Consider the following 25,743-nt stretch of genomic DNA (forward strand, 5'->3'; position numbering starts at 1 on the left):
CAGTGCGAGGTTTGGATGGAGCAAATTGCTTTTGTTCAGCAAACAAGCATATAAATAAACACGGATTTTAATGGGCTCTCCAAGTGGGCGCCGAGGAGAAAGGAGAACTGCAAACAGTTATTGCCGTCACTCGGATTCGAACCGAGGTCGCTGCGGCCACAACGCAGAGTACTAACCACTATACGATCACGGCGCCACACACTAGCTGTGGTTACGAACTCGGGCAGCTGCAGCAATGTCACAACCGACACTGCCTCGAAACGATGCATTTTTGCGATGGGACCAACATCAGATCTGTAAAAAATTTTGGCAGTAATGTAATACGACACACGCCCCAGGAGCGATTACAGCTTTAATCCACTGCCTTAGACCGTTCGCCCAGGCTGTCCTAAACAGCACATTTCAATTTCGAAACTAACTGAAAGCTGCCTTTCCTGATGACTGCCCGCCCAGCCCATGGTTTTGCATTGCAAGTTGGGGGAAATATCAAACGCTGTCGGTTCGAAACGGAGTCGACTTTTTCCGCGAAAAGAGTCATATATTCCCCAACGTCATACAAAGGCGAAATGCTGAAGATGCTGGAACCTTGATATATAAAAAGCCACTGCTTGAGCTAATTAGCAGCTTTGACTTTGTCATGAGAAACAGAGTTAATGTTCCAGGTATATGATATTTAGGAAATTAAACAATGACGAAAGGGTTGACTTGTTCAAATCGCATTGTTGCTGTCAGCAATTTCAACCCCAGGTGTCCCATATGACAGGTGAGGATACTCAGCATTATACCAATGAGGAACGCATCCACAGCCTATATATGGTGGGATGCATCGTTCCTGTTCCACTGAATCTTTCGAAAAAAAATATTTGATGACACTTGTTTCACCTTCCATCGGACACTGTTGAAAGAAAACTTATAATTCACATTTCCGTCTCTTTGTAAATTAAGATGCAGAGTAACCGGATGTAGGCAGCGAGGAATCTGTGAGGCAAACTGCCACGCAGAAAAGTGTAGAAAATGTGAGGCGCAGAAAGATACACATAGACAGAAATAAGCACACAGGCAGACAATTACATTCGCGCCACTGAAGTGCCAGGCAATGACGAACTGCAACAAGTGAGTATCCAACCATCTCCGCTTGACAGTCAATGGCATTACCATCGCTGAATCCCGAACTATCAACATGTGCCGGGTTACAACTAGCCAGAAACTGAACTAGATCAGCCATATAAGTACTGTGGCTACAGGAGCAGGTCACAAGCTGCTAATTTAACTTCTGAATCTCCAAAGCCTGCCCACCATCCACAAGACAGGAAGGCAGGCACCACCAGTTCCGAAGAAGGGTCACTGACCCGAAACGTGAACTCTGCTTCTCTTTCCACAGATGCCGCCAGACCTGCTGAGTGATTGCAGCATTTCTTGTTTTTGTACCAGTCAGGAGTGTTTTGGAATACCCTCCATTTGTTGGTTGAGTGCAGCTCCAGCAACACTCAAGAAGCTCGACCCCATCCAGGACAAACAACGCGCTTGACTGACACCCCCATGAATCAACTTCAACATTCGCTCCTTCCACCACGGACTCACAGTGGCTGCAGTGCACTTTAAAATCCTGATTGCTTTCATCGAGCCTCTGTTGAGTCACTAGCTCGCTAGCTTAGCTTCCTGCTGCAGTAAGTTAAAGCTATTGAACCAACTTCGTTCAGCTGATGGACAAGTAAATGCCACTGCCAGGCAGTTTCTGTTTAACAAGGCAATTTAAGACACTTGAAGTTTGAAAAATCTATGACAATGCCTGACTCTTAATTTGCATTTAACTTGCGGAAAGCTTACCGGAATTTACCATGTGGACCAAAGTCCCACCGTCACACGCAGACAAGGTCTCCACTCCGGCGAAGAATTTACTCCGTGCGCCTCTCGCTTGCAGCATGATTATTTGAAAAGACGGTTGAAAGGTACCTATTGAATGAAAATATTAAACCAAATGCAGATCTAGTGTCAGGAAATTAATCCAGATGATGAGGCAATCCTCCCGTTTCCTCGAGATCGATGTCGATATTCCCCAAATCTTTCCAGTGGGAGCGGGATAAATAAAATGAGCCTTGTGAAGCAGTGCGTTAAATATTAAGCCGACAGTTGTGAGGGGGTTCGACGCTCCTCGGGGAAAAACGAGCGAATTGCAAATGCAACGCATTAAGGACTCGGCCATCACAACTGTGGCTACTTATTCATCAACAATTTAAACTCTGCTATGACAGCAAAACACTGTGGCGACTGGCAGTCTAACTTGCGCACTGCAATGTTGGAAATGTTCAGCAAATGAAGCAGCATCGGTGGAGAGAGGAGGGAAGATAACATTTCAGATAAACGACCGTTCACTTTAAAATTAATCCTCACCTCGCTGACTCTGCACTGTGTGTTGAATCTCGGTAACGACTGTTTAGTTGGTTCTCTGATATTCAATTTGCTGCAAATTCCTCAACTCGAAAAGAACTGCAGCGATCCGTGCAATAATCTAAATCCTCTGATATTTAATGGCAATATGACATCAGTATTCTGCTGGATACTGAATGTGAACAGCAGAAATGTGGTGGTCTGCTCCCACAGCGCACAGACCAGCCCCAGTCTCTGTTGCTGCCCGCCGGCTGCTCAAACCTTATCTCTGATTATAAATTGCAACCAGATTCAAGCTAAACGTGCAGGATAGAGATGAATCACCGAGGCAAAGATCAAATATATAAAATAGATTACTTACACCAGAGAAATAATCACACAATATCTATTGACCATTAAAATGCAGCATTATATGAAGAAGACAACAAAGACTTTCAGTACTTTTGGCGATCTGTGATAGGTGTTTAGAGGCAAAGAAAGTCCAGGTCATCAGTAAGCATTGAAATTATCAATAGATTCCGAAGATAATGTTGTGAACAATCGGGCCGCTGCCCTTCGGAAGGCCAGACCTGCTTTTGCAGCGCTTGTCTGCCTAGCCGTCCCACAGGTCTAAATGCATGGACTGGTTTCAAGGGAGAGATGTACATTAGTGCGAATGGGAGATGGACCTCGAGGAAGAGCGGTGGCGGCAAAGCAGCGTAAAGGCGTAAGTATTGATGGTGATTATTATAGTTGTTAAGGCGGCAGGAAAGTGACAACGAAATGGAAGGACTAAAGTAAAGTAGGGTTAGTGATTGTGGAAGGGAGGAAAATGTGAGGGAAGAGGCAGGTTTGAATTGGGGAGCATCAAGCACAGACACCCAACAGTGCGAGGTTTGGATGGAGCAAATTGCTTTTGTTCAGCAAACAAGCATATAAATAAACACGGATTTTAGTGGGCTCTCCAAGTGGGCGCCGAGGAGAAAGGAGAACTGCAAACAGTTATTGCCGTGACTCGGATTCGAACCGAGGTTGCTGCGGCCACAACGCAGAGTACTAACCACTATACGATCACGGCGCCACACATTAGCTGTGGTTAGAAACCCGGGCAGCTGCAGCAATGTCACAACCGACACTGCCTCGAAACGATGCATTTTTGCGATGGGACCAACATCAGATCTGTAAAAAATTTTGGCAGTAATGTAATACGACACACGCCCCAGGAGCGATTACAGCTTTAATCCACTGCCTTAGACCGTTCGCCCAGGCTGTCCTAAACAGCACATTTCAATTTCGAAACTAACTGAAAGCTGCCTTTCCTGATGACTGCCCGCCCAGCCCATGGTTTTGCATTGCAAGTTGGGGGAAATATCAAACGCTGTCAGTTCGAAACGGAGTCGACTTTTTCCGCGAAAAGAGTCATATATTCCCCAACGTCATACAAAGGCGAAATGCTGAAGATGCTGGAACCTTGATATATAAAAAGCCACTGCTTGAGCTAATTAGCAGCTTTGACTTTGTCATGAGAAACAGAGTTAATGTTCCAGGTATATGATATTTAGGAAATTAAACAATGACGAAAGGGTTGACTTGTTCAAATCGCATTGTTGCTGTCAGCAATTTCAACCCCAGGTGTCCCATATGACAGGTGAGGATACTCAGCATTATACCAATGAGGAACGCATCCACAGCCTATATATGGTGGGATGCATCGTTCCTGTTCCACTGAATCTTTCGAAAAAAAATATTTGATGACACTTGTTTCACCTTCCATCGGACATTGTTGAAAGAAAACTTATAATTCACATTTCCGTCTCTTTGTAAATTAAGATGCAGAGTAACCGGATGTGGGCAGCGAGGAATCTGTTAGGCAAACTGCCACGCAGAAACGTGTAGAAAATGTGAGGCGCAGAAAGATACACATAGACAGAAATAAGCACACAGGCAGACAATTACATTCGCGCCACTGAAGTGCCAGGCAATGACCAACTGCAACAAGTGAGTATCCAACCATCTCCGCTAGACAGTCAATGGCATTACCATCGCTGAATCCCGAACTATCAACATCTGACGGGTTACAACTAGCCAGAAACTGAACTAGATCAGCCATATAAGTACTGTGGCTACAGGAGCAGGTCACAAGCTGCTAATTTAACTTCTGAATCCCCAAAGCCTGCCCACCATCCACAAGACAGGAAGGCAGGCACCACCAGTTCCGAAGAAGGGTCACTGACCCGAAACGTTAACTCTGCTTCTCTTTCCACAGATGCTGCCAGACCTGCTGAGTGATTGCAGCATTTCTTGTTTTTGTACCAGTCAGGAGTGTTTTGGAATACCCTCCATTTGTTGGTTGAGTGCAGCTCCAGCAACACTCAAGAAGCTCGACCCCATCCAGGACAAACAACGCGCTTGACTGACACCCCCATGAATCAACTTCAACATTCGCTCCTTCCACCACGGACTCACAGTGGCTGCAGTGCACTTTAAAATCCTGATTGCTTTCATCGAGCCTCTGTTGAGTCACTAGCTCGCGAGCTTAGCTTCCTGCTGCAGACAGTTAAAGCTATTGAACCAACTTCGTTCAGCTGATGGACAAGTAAATGCCACTGCCAGGCAGTTTCTGTTTAACAAGGCAATTTAGGACACTTGAAGTTTGAAAAATCTATGACAATGCCTGACTCTTAATTTGCATTTAACTTGCGGAAAGCTGACCGGAATTTACCATGTGGACCAAAGTCCCACCGTCACACGCAGACAAGGTCTCCACTCCGGCGAAGAATTTACTCCGTGCGCCTCTCGCTTGCAGCATGATTGTTTGAAAAGACGGTTGAAAGGTACCTATTGAATGAAAATATTAAACCAAATGCAGATCTAGTGTCAGGAAATTAATCCAGATGATGAGGCAATCCTCCCGTTTCCTCGAGATCGATATCGATATTACCCAAATCTTTCCAGAGGGAGCGGGGTAAATAAAATGAGCCTTGTGAAGCAGTGCGTTAAATATTAAGCCGACAGTTGTGAGGGGGTTCGTCGCTCCTCGGGGAAAAACGAGCGAATTGCAAATGCAACGCATTAAGGACTCGGCCATCACAACTGTGGCTACTTATTCATCAACAATTTAAACTCTGCTATGACAGCAAAACACTGTGGCGACTGGCAGTCTAACTTGCGCACAGCAATGTTGGAAATGTTCAGCAAATGAAGCAGCATCGGTGGAGAGAGGAGGGAAGATAACATTTCAGATAAACGACCGTTCACTTTAAAATTAATCCTCACCTCGCTGACTCTGCACTGTGTGTTGAATCTCGGTAACGACTGTTTAGTTGGTTCTCTGATATTCAATTTGCTGCAAATTCCTCAACTCGAAAAGAACTGCAGCGATCCGTGCAATAATCTAAATCCTCTGATATTTAATGGCAATATGACATCAGTATTCTGCTGGATACTGAATGTGAACAGCAGAAATGTGGTGGTCTGCTCCCACAGCGCACAGACCAGCCCCAGTCTCTGTTGCTGCCCGCCGGCTGCTCAAACCTTATCTCTGATTATAAATTGCAACCAGATTCAAGCTAAACGTGCAGGATAGAGATGAATCACCGAGGCAAAGATCAAATATATAAAATAGATTACTTACACCAGAGAAATAATCACACAATATCTATTGACCATTAAAATGCAGCATTATATGAAGAAGACAACAAAGACTTTCAGTACTTTTGGCGATCTGTGATAGGTGTTTAGAGGCAAAGAAAGTCCAGGTCATCAGTAAGCATTGAAATTATGAATAGATTCCGAAGGTAATGTTGTGAACAATCGGGCCGCTGCCCTTCGGAAGGCCAGACCTGCTTTTGCAGCGCTTGTCTGCCTAGCCGTCCCACAGGTCTAAATGCATGGACTGGTTTCAAGGGAGAGATGTACATTAGTGCGAATGGGAGATGGACCTCGAGGAAGAGCGATGGCGGCAAAGCAGCGTAAAGTTGTAAGTATTGATGGTGATTATTATAGTTGTTAAGGCGGCAGTAAAGTGACAACGAAATGGAAGGACTAAAGTAAAGTAGGGTTAGTGATTGTGGAAGGGAGCAAAATGTGAGGGAAGAGGCAGGTTTGAATTGGGGAGCATAAAGCACAGACACCCAACAGTGCGAGGTTTGGATGGAGCAAATTGCTTTTGTTCAGCAAACAAGCATATAAATAAACACGGATTTTATTGGGCTCTGAGGAGAAAGGAAAACTGCAAACAGTTATTGCCGTGATTCGGATTCGAACCGAGGTTGCTGCGGCCACAACGCAGAGTACTAACCACTATACGATCACGGCGCCACACACTAACTGTGGTTACGAACCCGGGCAGCTGCAGCAATGTCACAACCGACACTGCCTCGAAACGATGCATTTTTGCGATGGGACCAACATCAGATCTGTAAAAAATTTTGGCAGTAATGTAATACGACACACGCCCCAGGAGCGATTACAGCTTTAATCCACTGCCTTAGACCGTTCGCCCAGGCTGTCCTAAACAGCACATTTCAATTTCGAAACTAACTGAAAGCTGCCTTTCCTGATGACTGCCCGCCCAGCCCATGGTTTTGCATTGCAAGTTGGGGGAAATATCAAACGCTGTCGGTTCGAAACGGAGTCGAATTTTTCCGCGAAAAGAGTCATATATTCCCCAACGTCATACAAAGGCGAAATGCTGAAGATGCTAGAACCTTGATATATAAAAAGCCACTGCTTGAGCTAATTAGCAGCTTTGACTTTGTCATGAGAAACAGAGTTAATGTTCCAGGTATATGATATTTAGGAAATTAAACAATGACGAAAGGGTTGACTTGTTCAAATCGCATTGTTGCTGTCAGCAATTTCAACCCCAGGTGTCCCATATGACAGGTGAGGATACTCAGCATTATACCAATGAGGAACGCATCCACAGCCTATATATGGTGGGATGCATCGTTCCTGTTCCACTGAATCTTTCGAAAAAAAAATTGATGACACTTGTTTCACCTTCCATCGGACACTGTTGAAAGAAAACTTATAATTCACATTTCCGTCTCTTTGTAAATTAAGATGCAGAGTAACCGGATGTAGGCAGCGAGGAATCTGTGAGGCAAACTGCCACGCAGAAACGTGTAGAAAATGTGAGGCGCAGAAAGATACACATAGACAGAAATAAGCACACAGGCAGACAATTACATTCGCGCCACATAAGTGCCAGGCAATGACGAACTGCAACAAGTGAGTATCCAACCATCTCCGCTTGACAGTCAATGGCATTACCATCGCTGAATCCCGAACTATCAACATGTGCCGGGTTACAACTAGCCAGAAACTGAACTAGATCAGCCATATAAGTACTGTGGCTACAGGAGCAGGTCACAAGCTGCTAATTTAACTTCTGAATCCCCAAAGCCTGCCCACCATCCACAAGACAGGAAGGCAGGCACCACCAGTTCCGAAGAAGGGTCACTGACCCGAAACGTTAACTCTGCTTCTCTTTCCACAGATGCCGCCAGACCTGCTGAGTGATTGCAGCATTTCTTGTTTTTGTACCAGTCAGGAGTGTTTTGGAATACCCTCCATTTGTTGGTTGAGTGCAGCTCCAGCAACACTCAAGAAGCTCGACCCCATCCAGGACAAACAACGCGCTTGACTGACACCCCCATGAATCAACTTCAACATTCGCTCCTTCCACCACGGACTCACAGTGGCTGCAGTGCACTTTAAAATCCTGATTGCTTTCATCGAGCCTCTGTTGAGTCACTAGCTCGCTAGCTTAGCTTCCTGCTGCAGTAAGTTAAAGATATTGAACCAACTTCGTTCAGCTGATGGACAAGTAAATGCCACTGCCAGGCAGTTTCTGTTTAACAAGGCAATTTAAGACACTTGAAGTTTGAAAAATCTATGACAATGCCTGACTCTTAATTTGCATTGAACTTGCGGAAAGCTTACCGGAATTTACCATGTGGACCAAAGTCCCACCGTCACACGCAGACAAGGTCTCCACTCCGGCGAAGAATTTACTCCGTGCGCCTCTCGCTTGCAGCATGATTGTTTGAAAAGACGGTTGAAAGGTACCTATTGAATGAAAATATTAAACCAAATGCAGATCTAGTGTCAGGAAATTAATCCAGATGATGAGGCAATCCTCCCGTTTCCTCGAGATCGATATCGACATTACCCAAATCTTTCCAGAGGGAGCGGGGTAAATAAAATGAGCCTTGTGAAGCAGTGCGTTAAATATTAAGCCGACAGTTGTGAGGGGGTTCGACGCTCCGCGGGGAAAAACGAGCGAATTGCAAATGCAACGCATTAAGGACTCGGCCATCACAACTGTGGCTACTTATTCATCAACAATTTAAACTCTGCTATGACAGCAAAACACTGTGGCGACTGGCAGTCTAACTTGCGCACAGCAATGTTGGAAATGTTCAGCAAATGAAGCAGCATCGGTGGAGAGAGGAGGGAAGATAACATTTCAGATAAACGACCGTTCACTTTAAAATTAATCCTCACCTCGCTGACTCTGCAGTGTGTTGAATCTCGGTAACGACTGTTTAGTTGGTTCTCTGATATTCAATTTGCTGCAAATTCCTCAACTCGAAAAGAACTGCAGCGATCCGTGCAATAATCTAAATCCTCTGATATTTAATGGCAATATGACATCAGTATTCTGCTGGATACTGAATGTGAAAAGCAGAAATGTGGTGGTCTGCTCCCACAGCGCACAGACCAGCCCCAGTCTCTGTTGCTGCCCGCCGGCTGCTCAAACCTTATCTCTGATTATAAATTGCAACCAGATTCAAGCTAAACGTGCAGGATAGAGATGAATCACCGAGGCAAAGATCAAATATATAAAATAGATTACTTACACCAGAGAAATAATCACACAATATCTATTGACCATTAAAATGCAGCATTATATGAAGAAGACAACAAAGACTTTCAGTACTTTTGGCGATCTGTGATAGGTGTTTAGAGGCAAAGAAAGTCCAGGTCATCAGTAAGCATTGAAATTATCAATAGATTCCGAAGATAATGTTGTGAACAATCGGGCCGCTGCCCTTCGGAAGGCCAGACCTGCTTTTGCAGCGCTTGTCTGCCTAGCCGTCCCACAGGTCTAAATGCATGGACTGGTTTCAAGGGAGAGATGTACATTAGTGCGAATGGGAGATGGACCTCGAGGAAGAGCGGTGGCGGCAAAGCAGCGAAAAGGCGTAAGTATTGATGGTGATTATTATAGTTGTTAAGGCGGCAGTAAAGTGACAACGAAATGGAAGGACTAAAGTAAAGTAGGGTTAGTGATTGTGGAAGGGAGGAAAATGTGAGGGAAGAGGCAGGTTTGAATTGGGGAGCATCAAGCACAGACACCCAACAGTGCGAGGTTTGGATGGAGCAAATTGCTTTTGTTCAGCAAACAAGCATATAAATAAACACGGATTTTAGTGGGCTCTCCAAGTGGGCGCCGAGGAGAAAGGAGAACTGCAAACAGCTATTGCCGTGACTCGGATTCGAACCGAGGTTACTGCGGCCACAACGCAGAGTACTAACCACTATACGATCACGGCGCCACACACTAGCTGTGTTCACAAACCCGGGCAGCTGCAGCAATGTCACAACCGACACTGCCTCGAAACGATGCATTTTTGCGATGGGACCAACATCAGATCTGTAAAAAATTTTGGCAGTAATGTAATACGACACACGCCCCAGGAGCGATTACAGCTTTAATCCACTGCCTTAGACCGTTCGCCCAGGCTGTCCTAAACAGCACATTTCAATTTCGAAACTAACTGAAAGCTGCCTTTCCTGATGACTGCCCGCCCAGCCCATGGTTTTGCATTGCAAGTTGGGGGAAATATCAAACGCTGTCAGTTCGATACGGAGTCGACTGTTTCCGCGAAAAGAGTCATATATTCCCCAACGTCATACAAAGGCGAAATGCTGAAGATGCTGGAACCTTGATATATAAAAAGCCACTGCTTGAGCTAATTAGCAGCTTTGACTTTGTCATGAGAAACAGAGTTAATGTTCCAGGTATATGATATTTAGGAAATTAAACAATGACGAAAGGGTTGACTTGTTCAAATCGCATTGTTGCTGTCAGCAATTTCAACCCCAGGTGTCCCATATGACAGGTGAGGATACTCAGCATTATACCAATGAGGAACGCATCCACAGCCTATATATGGTGGGATGCATCGTTCCTGTTCCACTGAATCTTTCGAAAAAAAATATTTGATGACACTTGTTTCACCTTCCATCGGACACTGTTGAAAGAAAACTTATAATTCACATTTCCGTCTCTTTGTAAGTTAAGATGCAGAGTAACCGGATGCAGGCAGCGAGGAATCTGTTAGGCAAACTGCCACGCAGAAAAGTGTAGAAAATGTGAGGCGCAGAAAGATACACATAGACAGAAATAAGCACACAGGCAGACAATTACATTCGCGCCACTGAAGTGCCAGGCAATGACCAACTGCAACAAGTGAGTATCCAACCATCTCCGCTTGACAGTCAATGGCATTACCATCGCTGAATCCCGAACTATCAACATGTGCCGGGTTACAACTAGCCAGAAACTGAACTAGATCAGCCATATAAGTACTGTGGCTACAGGAGCAGGTCACAAGCTGCTAATTTAACTTCTGAATCCCCAAAGCCTGCCCACCATCCACAAGACAGGAAGGCAGGCACCACCAGTTCCGAAGAAGGGTCACTGACCCGAAACGTTAACTCTGCTTCTCTTTCCACAGATGCTGCCAGACCTGCTGAGTGATTGCAGCATTTCTTGTTTTTGTACCAGTCAGGAGTGTTTTGGAATACCCTCCATTTGTTGGTTGAGTGCAGCTCCAGCAACACTCAAGAAGCTCGACCCCATCCAGGACAAACAACGCGCTTGACTGACACCCCCATGAATCAACTTCAACATTCGCTCCTTCCACCACGGACTCACAGTGGCTGCAGTGCACTTTAAAATCCTGATTGCTTTCATCGAGCCTCTGTTGAGTCACTAGCTCGCTAGCTTAGCTTCCTGCTGCAGTAAGTTAAAGCTATTGAACCAACTTCGTTCAGCTGATGGACAAGTAAATGCCACTGCCAGGCAGTTTCTGTTTAACAAGGCAATTTAAGACACTTGAAGTTTGAAAAATCTATGACAATGCCTGACTCTTAATTTGCATTTAACTTGCGGAAAGCTTACCGGAATTTACCATGTGGACCAAAGTCCCACCGTCACACGCAGACAAGGTCTCCACTCCGGCGAAGAATTTACTCCGTGCGCCTCTCGCTTGCAGCATGATTGTTTGAAAAGACGGTTGAAAGATACCTATTGAATGAAAATATTAAACCAAATGCAGATCTAGTGTCAGGAAATTAATCCAGATGATGAGGCAATCCTCCCGTTTCCTCGAGATCTATATCGATATTACCCAAATCTTTCCAGAGGGAGCGGGGTAAATAAAATGAGCCTTGTGAAGCAGTGCGTTAAATATTAAGCCGACAGTTGTGAGGGGGTTCGACGCTCCTCGGGGAAAAACGAGCGAATTGCAAATGCAACGCATTAAGGACTCGGCCATCACAACTGTGGCTACTTATTCATCAACAATTTAAACTCTGCTATGACAGCAAAACACTGTGGCGACTGGCAGTCTAACTTGCGCACAGCAATGTTGGAAATGTTCAGCAAATGAAGCAGCATCGGTGGAGAGAGGAGGGAAGATAACATTTCAGATAAACGACCGTTCACTTTAAAATTAATCCTCACCTCGCTGACTCTGCACTGTGTGTTGAATCTCGGTAACGACTGTTTAGTTGGTTCTCTGATATTCAATTTGCTGCAAATTCCTCAACTCGAAAAGAACTGCAGCGATCCGTGCAATAATCTAAATCCTCTGATATTTAATGGCAATATGACATCAGTATTCTGCTGGATACTGAATGTGAACAGCAGAAATGTGGTGGTCTGCTCCCACAGCGCACAGACCAGCCCCAGTCTCTGTTGCTGCCCGCCGGCTGCTCAAACCTTATCTCTGATTATAAATTGCAACCAGATTCAAGCTAAACGTGTAGGATGGAGATGAATCACCGAGGCAAAGATCAAATATATAAAATAGATTACTTACACCAGAGAAATAATCACACAATATCTATTGACCATTAAAATGCAGCATTATATGAAGAAGACAACAAAGACTTTCAGTACTTTTGGCGATCTGTGATCGGTGTTTAGAGGCAAAGAAAGTCCAGGTCATCAGTAAGCATTGAAATTAACAATAGATTCCGAAGATAATGTTGTGAACAATCGGGCCGCTGCCCTTCGGAAGGCCAAACCTGCTTTTGCAGCGCTTGTCTGCCTAGCCGTCCCACAGGTCTAAATGCATGGACTGGTTTCAAGGGAGAGATGTACATTAGTGCGAATGGGAGATGGACCTCGAGGAAGAGCGGTGGCGGCAAAGCAGCGTAAAGTTGTAAGTATTGATGGTGATTATTATAGTTGTTAAGGCGGCAGTAAAGTGACAACGAAATGGAAGGACTAAAGTAAAGTAGGGTTAGTGATTGTGGAAGGGAGGTAAATGTGAGGGAAGAGGCAGGTTTGAATTGGGGAGCATCAAGCACAGACACCCAACAGTGCGAGGTTTGGATGGAGCAAATTGCTTTTGTTCAGCAAACAAGCATATAAATAAACACGGATTTTAGTGGGCTCTCCAAGTGGGCGCCGAGTAGAAAGGAGAACTGCAAACAGTTATTGCCGTGACTCGGATTCGAACCGAGGTTACTGCGGCCACAACGCAGAGTACTAACCACTATACGATCACGGCGCCACACACTAGCTGTGGTTACGAACCCGGGCAGCTGCAGCAATGTCACAACCGACACTGCCTCGAAACGATGCATTTTTGCGATGGGACCAACATCAGATCTGTAAAAAATTTTGTCAGTAATGTAATACGACACACGCCCCAGGAGCGATTACAGCTTTAATCCACTGCCTTAGACCGTTCGCCCAGGCTGTCCTAAACAGCACATTTCAATTTCGAAACTAACTGAAAGCTGCCTTTCCTGATGACTGCCCGCCCAGCCCATGGTTTTGCATTGCAAGTTGGGGGAAATATCAAACGCTGTCGGTTCGAAACGGAGTCGACTTTTTCCGCGAAAAGAGTCATATATTCCCCAACGTCATACAAAGGCGAAATGCTGAAGATGCTGGAACCTTGATATATAAAAAGCCACTGCTTGAGCTAATTAGCAGCTTTGACTTTGTCATGAGAAACAGAGTTAATGTTCCAGGTATATGATATTTAGGAAATTAAACAATGACGAAAGGGTTGACTTGTTCAAATCGCATTGTTGCTGTCAGCAATTTCAACCCCAGGTGTCCCATATGACAGGTGAGGATACTCAGCATTATACCAATGAGGAACGCATCCACAGCCTATATATGGTGGGATGCATCGTTCCTGTTCCACTGAATCTTTCGAAAAAAAATATTTGATGACACTTGTTTCACCTTCCATCGGACACTGTTGAAAGAAAACTTATAATTCACATTTCCGTCTCTTTGTAAATTAAGATGCAGAGTAACCGGATGTAGGCAGCGAGGAATCTGTGAGGCAAACTGCCACGCAGAAACGTGTAGAAAATGTGAGGCGCAGAAAGATACACATAGACAGAAATAAGCACACAGGCAGACAATTACATTCGCGCCACATAAGTGCCAGGCAATGACCAACTGCAACAAGTGAGTATCCAACCATCTCCGCTTGACAGTCAATGGCATTACCATCGCTGAATCCCGAACTATCAACATGTGCCGGGTTACAACTAGCCAGAAACTGAACTAGATCAGCCATATAAGTACTGTGGCTACAGGAGCAGGTCACAAGCTGCTAATTTAACTTCTGAATCCCCAAAGCCTGCCCACCATCCACAAGACAGGAAGGCAGGCACCACCAGTTCCGAAGAAGGGTCACTGACCCGAAACGTTAACTCTGCTTCTCTTTCCACAGATGCCGCCAGACCTGCTGAGTGATTGCAGCATTTCTTGTTTTTGTACCAGTCAGGAGTGTTTTGGAATACCCTCCATTTGTTGGTTGAGTGCAGCTCCAGCAACACTCAAGAAGCTCGACCCCATCCAGGACAAACAACGCGCTTGACTGACACCCCCATGAATCAACTTCAACATTCGCTCCTTCCACCACGGACTCACAGTGGCTGCAGTGCACTTTAAAATCCTGATTGCTTTCATCGAGCCTCTGTTGAGTCACTAGCTCGCTAGCTTAGCTTCCTGCTGCAGTAAGTTAAAGCTATTGAACCAACTTCGTTCAGCTGATGGACAAGTAAATGCCACTGCCAGGCAGTTTCTGTTTAACAAGGCAATTTAAGACACTTGAAGTTTGAAAAATCTATGACAATGCCTGACTCTTAATTTGCATTTAACTTGCGGAAAGCTTCCCTTAATTTACCATGTGGACCAAAGTCCCACCGTCACACGCAGACAAGGTCTCCACTCCGGCGAAGAATTTACTCCGTGCGCCTCTCGCTTGCAGCATGATTGTTTGAAAAGACGGTTGAAAGATACCTATTGAATGAAAATATTAAACCAAATGCAGATCTAGTGTCAGGAAATTAATCCAGATGATGAGGCAATCCTCCCGTTTCCTCGAGATCGATATCGATATTACCCAAATCTTTCCAGAGGGAGCGGGGTAAATAAAATGAGCCTTGTGAAGCAGTGCGTTAAATATTAAGCCGACAGTTGTGAGGGGGTTCGACGCTCCTCGGGGAAAAACGAGCGAATTGCAAATGCAACGCATTAAGGACTCGGCCATCACAACTGTGGCTACTTATTCATCAACAATTTAAACTCTGCTATGACAGCAAAACACTGTGGCGACTGGCAGTCTAACTTGCGCACAGCAATGTTGGAAATGTTCAGCAAATGAAGCAGCATCGGTGGAGAGAGGAGGGAAGATAACATTTCAGATAAACGACCGTTCACTTTAAAATTAATCCTCACCTCGCTGACTCTGCACTGTGTGTTGAATCTCGGTAACGACTGTTTAGTTGGTTCTCTGATATTCAATTTGCTGCAAATTCCTCAACTCGAAAAGAACTGCAGCGATCCGTGCAATAATCTAAATCCTCTGATATTTAATGGCAATATGACATCAGTATTCTGCTGGATACTGAATGTGAACAGCAGAAATGTGGTGGTCTGCTCCCACAGCGCACAGACCAGCCCCAGTCTCTGTTGCTGCCCGCCGGCTGCTCAAACCTTATCTCTGATTATAAATTGCAACCAGATTCAAGGTAAACGTGCAGGATAGAGATGAATCACCGAGGCAAAGATCAAATATATAAAATAGATTACTTACACCAGAGAAATAATCACACAATATCTATTGACCATTAAAATGCAGCATTATATGAAGAAGACAACAAAGACTTTCAGTACTTTTGGCGATCTGTGATAGGTGTTTAGAGGCAAAGAAAGTCCAGGTCATCAGTAAGCATTGAAATTATCAATAGATTCCGAAGATAATGTTGTGAACAATCGGGCCGCTGCCCTTCGGAAGGCCAGACCTGCTTTTGCAGCGCTTGTCTGCCTAGCCGTCCCACAGGTCTAAATGCATGGACTGGTTTCAAGGGAGAGATGTACATTAGTGCGAATGGGAGATGGACCTCGAGGAAGAGCGGTGGCGGCAAAGCAGCGTAAAGGCGTAAGTATTGATGGTGATTATTATAGTTGTTAAGGCGGCAGTAAAGTGACAACGAAATGGAAGGACTAAAGTAAAGTAGGGTTAGTGATTGTGGAAGGGAGGAAAATGTGAGGGAAGAGGCAGGTTTGAATTGGGGAGCATCAAGCACAGACACCCAACAGTGCGAGGTTTGGATGGAGCAAATTGCTTTTGTTCAGCAAACAAGCATATAAATAAACACGGATTTTAGTGGGCTCTCCAAGTGGGCGCCGAGTAGAAAGGAGAACTGCAAACAGTTATTGCCGTGACTCGGATTCGAACCGAGGTTGCTGCGGCCACAACGCAGAGTACTAACCACTATACGATCACGGCGCCACACACTAGCTGTGGTTACGAACCCGGGCAGCTGCAGCAATGTCACAACCGACACTGCCTCGAAACGATGCATTTTTGCGATGGGACCAACATCAGATCTGTAAAAAATTTTGGCAGTAATGTAATACGACACACGCCCCAGGAGCGATTACAGCTTTAATCGACTGCCTTAGACCGTTCGCCCAGGCTGTCCTAAACAGCACATTTCAATTTCGAAACTAACTGAAAGCTGCCTTTCCTGATGACTGCCCGCCCAGCCCATGGTTTTGCATTGCAAGTTGGGGGAAATATCAAACGCTGTCGGTTCGAAACGGAGTCGACTTTTTCCGCGAAAAGAGTCATATATTCCCCAACGTCATACAAAGGCGAAATGCTGAAGATGCTGGAACCTTGATATATAAAAAGCCACTGCTTGAGCTAATTAGCAGCTTTGACTTTGTCATGAGAAACAGAGTTAATGTTCCAGGTATATGATATTTAGGAAATTAAACAATGACGAAAGGGTTGACTTGTTCAAATCGCATTGTTGCTGTCAGCAATTTCAACCCCAGGTGTCCCATATGACAGGTGAGGATACTCAGCATTTTAACAATGAGGAACGCATCCACAGCCTATATATGGTGGGATGCATCGTTCCTGTTCCACTGAATCTTTCGAAAAAAAATATTTGATGACACTTGTTTCACCTTCCATCGGACACTGTTGAAAGAAAACTTATAATTCACATTTCCGTCTCTTTGTAAATTAAGATGCAGAGTAACCGGAAGTAGGCAGCGAGGAATCTGTTAGGCAAACTGCCACGCAGAAACGTGTAGAAAATGTGAGGCGCAGAAAGATACACATAGACAGAAATAAGCACACAGGCAGACAATTACATTCGCGCCACATAAGTGCCAGGCAATGACCAACTGCAACAAGTGAGTATCCAACCATCTCCGCTTGACAGTCAATGGCATTACCATCGCTGAATCCCGAACTATCAACATGTGCCGGGTTACAACTAGCCAGAAACTGAACTAGATCAGCCATATAAGTACTGTGGCTACAGGAGCAGGTCACAAGCTGTTAATTTAACTTCTGAATCCCCAAAGCCTGCCCACCATCCACAAGACAGGAAGGCAGGCACCACCAGTTCCGAAGAAGGGTCACTGACCCGAAACGTTAACTCTGCTTCTCTTTCCACAGATGCCGCCAGACCTGCTGAGTGATTGCAGCATTTCTTGTTTTTGTACCAGTCAGGAGTGTTTTGGAATACCCTCCAGTTGTTGGTTGAGTGCAGCTCCAGCAACACTCAAGAAGCTCGACCCCATCCAGGACAAACAACGCGCTTGACTGACACCCCCATGAATCAACTTCAACATTCGCTCCTTCCACCACGGACTCACAGTGGCTGCAGTGCACTTTAAAATCCTGATTGCTTTCATCGAGCCTCTGTTGAGTCACTAGCTCGCTAGCTTAGCTTCCTGCTGCAGTAAGTTAAAGCTATTGAACCAACTTCGTTCAGCTGATGGACAAGTAAATGCCACTGCCAGGCAGTTTCTGTTTAACAAGGCAATTTAAGACACTTGAAGTTTGAAAAATCTATGACAATGCCTGACTCTTAATTTGCATTTAACTTGCGGAAAGCTTACCGGAATTTACCATGTGGACCAAAGTCCCACCGTCACACGCAGACAAGGTCTCCACTCCGGCGAAGAATTTACTCCGTGCGCCTCTCGCTTGCAGCATGATTGTTTGAAAAGACGGTTGAAAGGTACCTATTGAATGAAAATATTAAACCAAATGCAGATCTAGTGTCAGGAAATTAATCCAGATGATGAGGCAATCCTCCCGTTTCCTCGAGATCGATATCGATATTACCCAAATCTTTCCAGAGGGAGCGGGGTAAATAAAATGAGCCTTGTGAAGCAGTGCGTTAAATATTAAGCCGACAGTTGTGAGGGGGTTCGACGCTCCTCGGGGAAAAACGAGCGAATTGCAAATGCAACGCATTAAGGACTCGGCCATCACAACTGTGGCTACTTATTCATCAACAATTTAAACTCTGCTATGACAGCAAAACACTGTGGCGACTGGCAGTCTAACTTGCGCACAGCAATGTTGGAAATGTTCAGCAAATGAAGCAGCATCGGTGGAGAGAGGAGGGAAGATAACATTTCAGATAAACGACCGTTCACTTTAAAATTAATCCTCACCTCGCTGACTCTGCACTGTGTGTTGAATCTCGGTAACGACTGTTTAGTTGGTTCTCTGATATTCAATTTGCTGCAAATTCCTCAACTCGAAAAGAACTGCAGCGATCCGTGCAATAATCTAAATCCTCTGATATTTAATGGCAATATAACATCAGTATTCTGCTGGATACTGAATGTGAACAGCAGAAATGTGGTGGTCTGCTCCCACAGCGCACAGACCAGCCCCAGTCTCTGTTGCTGCCCGCCGGCTGCTCAAACCTTATCTCTGATTATAAATTGCAACCAGATTCAAGCTAAACGTGCAGGATAGAGATGAATCACCGAGGCAAAGATCAAATATATAAAATAGATTACTTACACCAGAGAAATAATCACACAATATCTATTGACCATTAAAATGCAGCATTATATGAAGAAGACAACAAAGACTTTCAGTACTTTTGGCGATCTGTGATAGGTGTTTAGAGGCAAAGAAAGTCCAGGTCATCAGTAAGCATTGAAATTATCAATAGATTCCGAAGATAATGTTGTGAACAATCGGGCCGCTGCCCTTCGGAAGGCCAGACCTGCTTTTGCAGCGCTTGTCTGCCTGGCCGTCCCACAGGTCTAAATGCATGGACTGGTTTCAAGGGAGAGATGTACATTAGTGCGAATGGGAGATGGACCTCGAGGAAGAGCGGTGGCGGCAAAGCAGCGTAAAGGCGTAAGTATTGATGGCGATTATTATAGTTGTTAAGGCGGCAGTAAAGTGACAACGAAATGGAAGGACTAAAGTAAAGTAGGGTTAGTGATTGTGGAAGGGAGGAAAATGTGAGGGAAGAGGCAGGTTTGAATTGGGGAGCATCAAGCACAGACACCCAACAGTGCGAGGTTTGGATGGAGCAAATTGCTTTTGTTCAGCAAACAAGCATATAAATAAACACGGACTTTAGTGGGCTCTCCAAGTGGGCGCCGAGGAGAAAGGGGAACTGCAAACACTTACTGCCGTGACTCGGATTCGAACCGAGGATGCTGCGGCCACAACGCAGAGTACTAACCACGATACGATCACGGCGCCACACACTAGCTGTGGTTACGAACCCGGGCAGCTGCAGCAATGTCACAACCGACACTGCCTCGAAACGATGCATTTTTGCGATGGGACCAACATCAGATCTGTTAAAAATTTTGGCAGTAATGTAATACGACACACGCCCCAGGAGCGATTACAGCTTTAATCCACTGCCTTAGACCGTTCGCCCAGGCTGTCCTAAACAGCACATTTCAATTTCGAAACTAACTGAAAGCTGCCTTTCCTGATGACTGCCCGCCCAGCCCATGGTTTTGCATTGCAAGTTGGGGGAAATATCAAACGCTGTCGGTTCGAAACGGAGTCGACTTTTTACGCGAAAAGAGTCATATATTCCCCAACGTCATACAAAGGCGAAATGCTGAAGATGCTGGAACCTTGATATATAAAAAGCCACTGCTTGAGCTAATTAGCAGCTTTGACTTTGTCATGAGAAACAGAGTTAATGTTCCAGGTATATGATATTTAGGAAATTAAACAATGACGAAAGGGTTGACTTGTTCAAATTGCATTGTTGCTGTCAGCAATTTCAACCCCAGGTGTCCCATATGACAGGTGAGGATACTCAGCATTATACCAATGAGGAACGCATCCACAGCCGATATATGGTGGGATGCATCGTTTCTGTTCCACTGAATCTTTCGAAAAAAAATATTTGATGACACTTGTTTCACCTTCCATCGGACACTGTTGAAAGAAAACTTATAATTCACATTTCCGTCTCTTTGTAAATTAAGATGCAGAGTAACCGGATGTAGGCAGCGAGGAATCTGTTAGGCAAACTGCCACGCAGAAACGTGTAGAAAATGTGAGGCGCAGAAAGATACACATAGACAGAAATAAGCACACAGGCAGACAATTACATTCGCGCCACATAAGTGCCAGGCAATGACCAACTGCAACAAGTGAGTATCCAACCATCTCCGCTTGACAGTCAATGGCATTACCATCGCTGAATCCCGAACTATCAACATGTGCCGGGTTACAACTAGCCAGAAACTGAACTAGATCAGCCATATAAGTACTGTGGCTACAGGAGCAGGTCACAAGCTGCTAATTTAACTTCTGAATCCCCAAAGCCTGCCCACCATCCACAAGACAGGAAGGCAGGCACCACCAGTTCCGAAGAAGGGTCACTGACCCGAAACGTTAACTCTGCTTCTCTTTCCACAGATGCTGCCAGACCTGCTGAGTGATTGCAGCATTTCTTGTTTTTGTACCAGTCAGGAGTGTTTTGGAATACCCTCCATTTGTTGGTTGAGTGCAGCTCCAGCAACACTCAAGAAGCTCGACCCCATCCAGGACAAACAACGCGCTTGACTGACACCCCCATGAATCAACTTCAACATTCGCTCCTTCCACCACGGACTCACAGTGGCTGCAGTGCACTTTAAAATCCTGATTGCTTTCATCGAGCCTCTGTTGAGTCACTAGCTCGCTAGCTTAGCTTCCTGCTGCAGTAAGTTAAAGCTATTGAACCAACTTCGTTCAGCTGATGGACAAGTAAATGCCACTGCCAGGCAGTTTCTGTTTAACAAGGCAATTTAAGACACTTGAAGTTTGAAAAATCTATGACAATGCCTGACTCTTAATTTGCATTTAACTTGCGGAAAGCTTACCGGAATTTACCATGTGGACCAAAGTCCCACCGTCACACGCAGACAAGGTCTCCACTCCGGCGAAGAATTTACTCCGTGCGCCTCTCGCTTGCAGCATGATTGTTTGAAAAGACGGTTGAAAGGTACCTATTGAATGAAAATATTAAACCAAATGCAGATCTAGTGTCAGGAAATTAATCCAGATGATGAGGCAATCCTCCCGTTTCCTCGAGATCGATATCGATATTACCCAAATCTTTCCAGAGGGAGCGGGGTAAATAAAATGAGCCTTGTGAAGCAGTGCGTTAAATATTAAGCCGACAGTTGTGAGGGGGTTCGACGCTCCTCGGGGAAAAACGAGCGAATTGCAAATGCAACGCATTAAGGACTCGGCCATCACAACTGTGGCTACTTATTCATCAACAATTTAAACTCTGCTATGACAGCAAAACACTGTGGCGACTGGCAGTCTAACTTGCGCACAGCAATGTTGGAAATGTTCAGCAAATGAAGCAGCATCGGTGGAGAGAGGAGGGAAGATAACATTTCAGATAAACGACCGTTCACTTTAAAATTAATCCTCACCTCGCTGACTCTGCACTGTGTGTTGAATCTCGGTAACGACTGTTTAGTTGGTTCTCTGATATTCAATTTGCTGCAAATTCCTCAACTCGAAAAGAACTGCAGCGATCCGTGCAATAATCTAAATCCTCTGATATTTAATGGCAATATGACATCAGTATTCTGCTGGATACTGAATGTGAACAGCAGAAATGTGGTGGTCTGCTCCCACAGCGCACAGACCAGCCCCAGTCTCTGTTGCTGCCCGCCGGCTGCTCAAACCTTATCTCTGATTATAAATTGCAACCAGATTCAAGCTAAACGTGCAGGATAGAGATGAATCACCGAGGCAAAGATCAAATATATAAAATAGATTACTTACACCAGAGAAATAATCACACAATATCTATTGACCATTAAAATGCAGCATTATATGAAGAAGACAACAAAGACTTTCAGTACTTTTGGCGATCTGTGATAGGTGTTTAGAGGCAAAGAAAGTCCAGGTCATCAGTAAGCATTGAAATTATCAATAGATTCCGAAGATAATGTTGTGAACAATCGGGCCGCTGCCCTTCGGAAGGCCAGACCTGCTTTTGCAGCGCTTGTCTGCCTAGCCGTCCCACAGGTCTAAATGCATGGACTGGTTTCAAGGGAGAGATGTACATTAGTGCGAATGGGAGATGGACCTCGAGGAAGAGCGGTGGCGGCAAAGCAGCGTAAAGGCGTAAGTATTGATGGTGATTATTATAGTTGTTAAGGCGGCAGTAAAGTGACAACGAAATGGAAGGACTAAAGTAAAGTAGGGTTAGTGATTGTGGAAGGGAGGAAAATGTGAGGGAAGAGGCAGGTTTGAATTGGGGAGCATCAAGCACAGACACCCAACAGTGCGAGGTTTGGATGGAGCAAATTGCTTTTGTTCAGCAAACAAGCATATAAATAAACACGGATTTTAGTGGGCTCCGAGGAGAAAGGAGAACTGCAAACAGTTATTGCCGTGACTCGGATTCGAACCGAGGTTGCTGCGGCCACAACGCAGAGTACTAACCACTATACGATCACGGCGCCACACACTAGCTGTGGTTACGAACCCGGGCAGCTGCAGCAATGTCACAACCGACACTGCCTCGAAACGATGCATTTTTGCGATGGGACCAACATCAGATCTGTAAAAAATTTTGGCAGTAATGTAATACGACACACGCCCCAGGAGCGATTACAGCTTTAATCCACTGCCTTAGACCGTTCGCCCAGGCTGTCCTAAAAAGCACATTTCAATTTCGAAACTAACTGAAAGCTGCCTTTCCTGATGACTGCCCGCCCAGCCCATGGTTTTGCATTGCAAGTTGGGGGAAATATCAAACGCTGTCGGTTCGAAACGGAGTCGACTTTTTCCGCGAAAAGAGTCATATATTCCCCAACGTCATACAAAGGCGAAATGCTGAAGATGCTGGAACCTTGATATATAAAAAGCCACTGCTTGAGCTAATTAGCAGCTTTGACTTTGTCATGAGAAACAGAGTTAATGTTCCAGGTATATGATATTTAGGAAATTAAACAATGACGAAAGGGTTGACTTGTTCAAATCGCATTGTTGCTGTCAGCAATTTCAACCCCAGGTGTCCCATATGACAGGTGAGGATGCTCAGCATTTTAACAATGAGGAACGCATCCACAGCCTATATATGGTGGGATGCATCGTTCCTGTTCCACTGAATCTTTCGAAAAAAAATATTTGATGACACTTGTTTCACCTTCCATCGGACACTGTTGAAAGAAAACTTATAATTCACATTTCCGTCTCTTTGTAAATTAAGATGCAGAGTAACCGGAAGTAGGCAGCGAGGAATCTGTTAGGCAAACTGCCACGCAGAAACGTGTAGAAAATGTGAGGCGCAGAAAGATACACATAGACAGAAATAAGCACACAGGCAGACAATTACATTCGCGCCACATAAGTGCCAGGCAATGACCAACTGCAACAAGTGAGTATCCAACCATCTCCGCTTGACAGTCAATGGCATTACCATCGCTGAATCCCGAACTATCAACATGTGCCGGGTTACAACTAGCCAGAAACTGAACTAGATCAGCCATATAAGTACTGTGGCTACAGGAGCAGGTCACAAGCTGTTAATTTAACTTCTGAATCCCCAAAGCCTGCCCACCATCCACAAGACAGGAAGGCAGGCACCACCAGTTCCGAAGAAGGGTCACTGACCCGAAACGTTAACTCTGCTTCTCTTTCCACAGATGCTGCCAGACCTGCTGAGTGATTGCAGCATTTCTTGTTTTTGTACCAGTCAGGAGTGTTTTGGAATACCCTCCAGTTGTTGGTTGAGTGCAGCTCCAGCAACACTCAAGAAGCTCGACCCCATCCAGGACAAACAACGCGCTTGACTGACACCCCCATGAATCAACTTCAACATTCGCTCCTTCCACCACGGACTCACAGTGGCTGCAGTGCACTTTAAAATCCTGATTGCTTTCATCGAGCCTCTGTTGAGTCACTAGCTCGCTAGCTTAGCTTCCTGCTGCAGTAAGTTAAAGCTATTGAACCAACTTCGTTCAGCTGATGGACAAGTAAATGCCACTGCCAGGCAGTTTCTGCTTAACAAGGCAATTTAAGACACTTGAAGTTTGAAAAATCTATGACAATGCCTGACTCTTAATTTGCATTTAACTTGCGGAAAGCTTACCGGAATTTACCATGTGGACCAAAGTCCCACCGTCACACGCAGACAAGGTCTCCACTCCGGCGAAGAATTTACTCCGTGCGCCTCTCGCTTGCAGCATGATTGTTTGAAAAGACGGTTGAAAGGTACCTATTGAATGAAAACATTTAACCAAATGCAGATCTAGTGTCAGGAAATTAATCCAGATGATGAGGCAATCCTCCCGTTTCCTCGAGATCGATATCGATATTACCCAAATCTTTCCAGAGGGAGCGGGGTAAATAAAATGAGCCTTGTGAAGCAGTGCGTTAAATATTAAGCCGACAGTTGTGAGGGGGTTCGACGCTCCTCGGGGAAAAACGAGCGAATTGCAAATGCAACGCATTAAGGACTCGGCCATCACAACTGTGGCTACTTATTCATCAACAATTTAAACTCTGCTATGACAGCAAAACACTGTGGCGACTGGCAGTCTAACTTGCGCACAGCAATGTTGGAAATGTTCAGCAAATGAAGCAGCATCGGTGAAGAGAGGAGGGAAGATAACATTTCAGATAAACGACCGTTCACTTTAAAATTAATCCTCACCTCGCTGACTCTGCACTGTGTGTTGAATCTCGGTAACGACTGTTTAGTTGGTTCTCTGATATTCAATTTGCTGCAAATTCCTCAACTCGAAAAGAACTGCAGCGATCCGTGCAATAATCTAAATCCTCTGATATTTAATGGCAATATGACATCAGTATTCTGCTGGATACTGAATGTGAACAGCAGAAATGTGGTGGTCTGCTCCCACAGCGCACAGACCAGCCCCAGTCTCTGTTGCTGCCCGCCGGCTGCTCAAACCTTATCTCTGATTATAAATTGCAACCAGATTCAAGCTAAACGTGCAGGATAGAGATGAATCACCGAGGCAAAGATCAAATATATAAAATAGATTACTTACACCAGAGAAATAATCACACAATATCTATTGACCATTAAAATGCAGCATTATATGAAGAAGACAACAAAGACTTTCAGTACTTTTGGCGATCTGTGATAGGTGTTTAGAGGCAAAGAAAGTCCAGGTCATCAGTAAGCATTGAAATTATCAATAGATTCCGAAGATAATGTTGTGAACAATCGGGCCGCTGCCCTTCGGAAGGCCAGACCTGCTTTTGCAGCGTTTGTCTGCCTGGCCGTCCCACAGGTCTAAATGCATGG

At 45.0% G+C, this 25,743-nt stretch overlaps 6 non-coding genes across 6 annotated transcripts; all 6 read right to left on the bottom strand.

Annotated features, from left to right (window-relative positions):
* Positions 1 to 121: 121 nt before the first annotated feature.
* Positions 122 to 193, bottom strand: trnah-gug (transfer RNA histidin (anticodon GUG)). Its single transcript has one exon. It is a non-coding gene; the product is annotated as a tRNA-His (tRNA).
* A 3,180-nt stretch (positions 194 to 3,373) lies between these two features.
* trnah-gug (transfer RNA histidin (anticodon GUG)) lies at positions 3,374 to 3,445 on the bottom strand. Its single transcript has one exon. It is a non-coding gene; the product is annotated as a tRNA-His (tRNA).
* A 6,415-nt stretch (positions 3,446 to 9,860) lies between these two features.
* On the bottom strand, positions 9,861 to 9,932 carry trnah-gug (transfer RNA histidin (anticodon GUG)). Its single transcript has one exon. It is a non-coding gene; the product is annotated as a tRNA-His (tRNA).
* A 3,180-nt stretch (positions 9,933 to 13,112) lies between these two features.
* Positions 13,113 to 13,184, bottom strand: trnah-gug (transfer RNA histidin (anticodon GUG)). Its single transcript has one exon. It is a non-coding gene; the product is annotated as a tRNA-His (tRNA).
* A 3,180-nt stretch (positions 13,185 to 16,364) lies between these two features.
* Positions 16,365 to 16,436, bottom strand: trnah-gug (transfer RNA histidin (anticodon GUG)). Its single transcript has one exon. It is a non-coding gene; the product is annotated as a tRNA-His (tRNA).
* Positions 16,437 to 22,855: 6,419 nt separating this feature from the next.
* On the bottom strand, positions 22,856 to 22,927 carry trnah-gug (transfer RNA histidin (anticodon GUG)). The gene has a single exon. It is a non-coding gene; the product is annotated as a tRNA-His (tRNA).
* Between the last annotated feature and the right edge of the window lie 2,816 nt (positions 22,928 to 25,743).

This window comes from Heterodontus francisci, chromosome 29 (assembly GCF_036365525.1).
Source record: "Heterodontus francisci isolate sHetFra1 chromosome 29, sHetFra1.hap1, whole genome shotgun sequence".
Lineage (NCBI taxonomy): Eukaryota > Metazoa > Chordata > Chondrichthyes > Heterodontiformes > Heterodontidae > Heterodontus > Heterodontus francisci.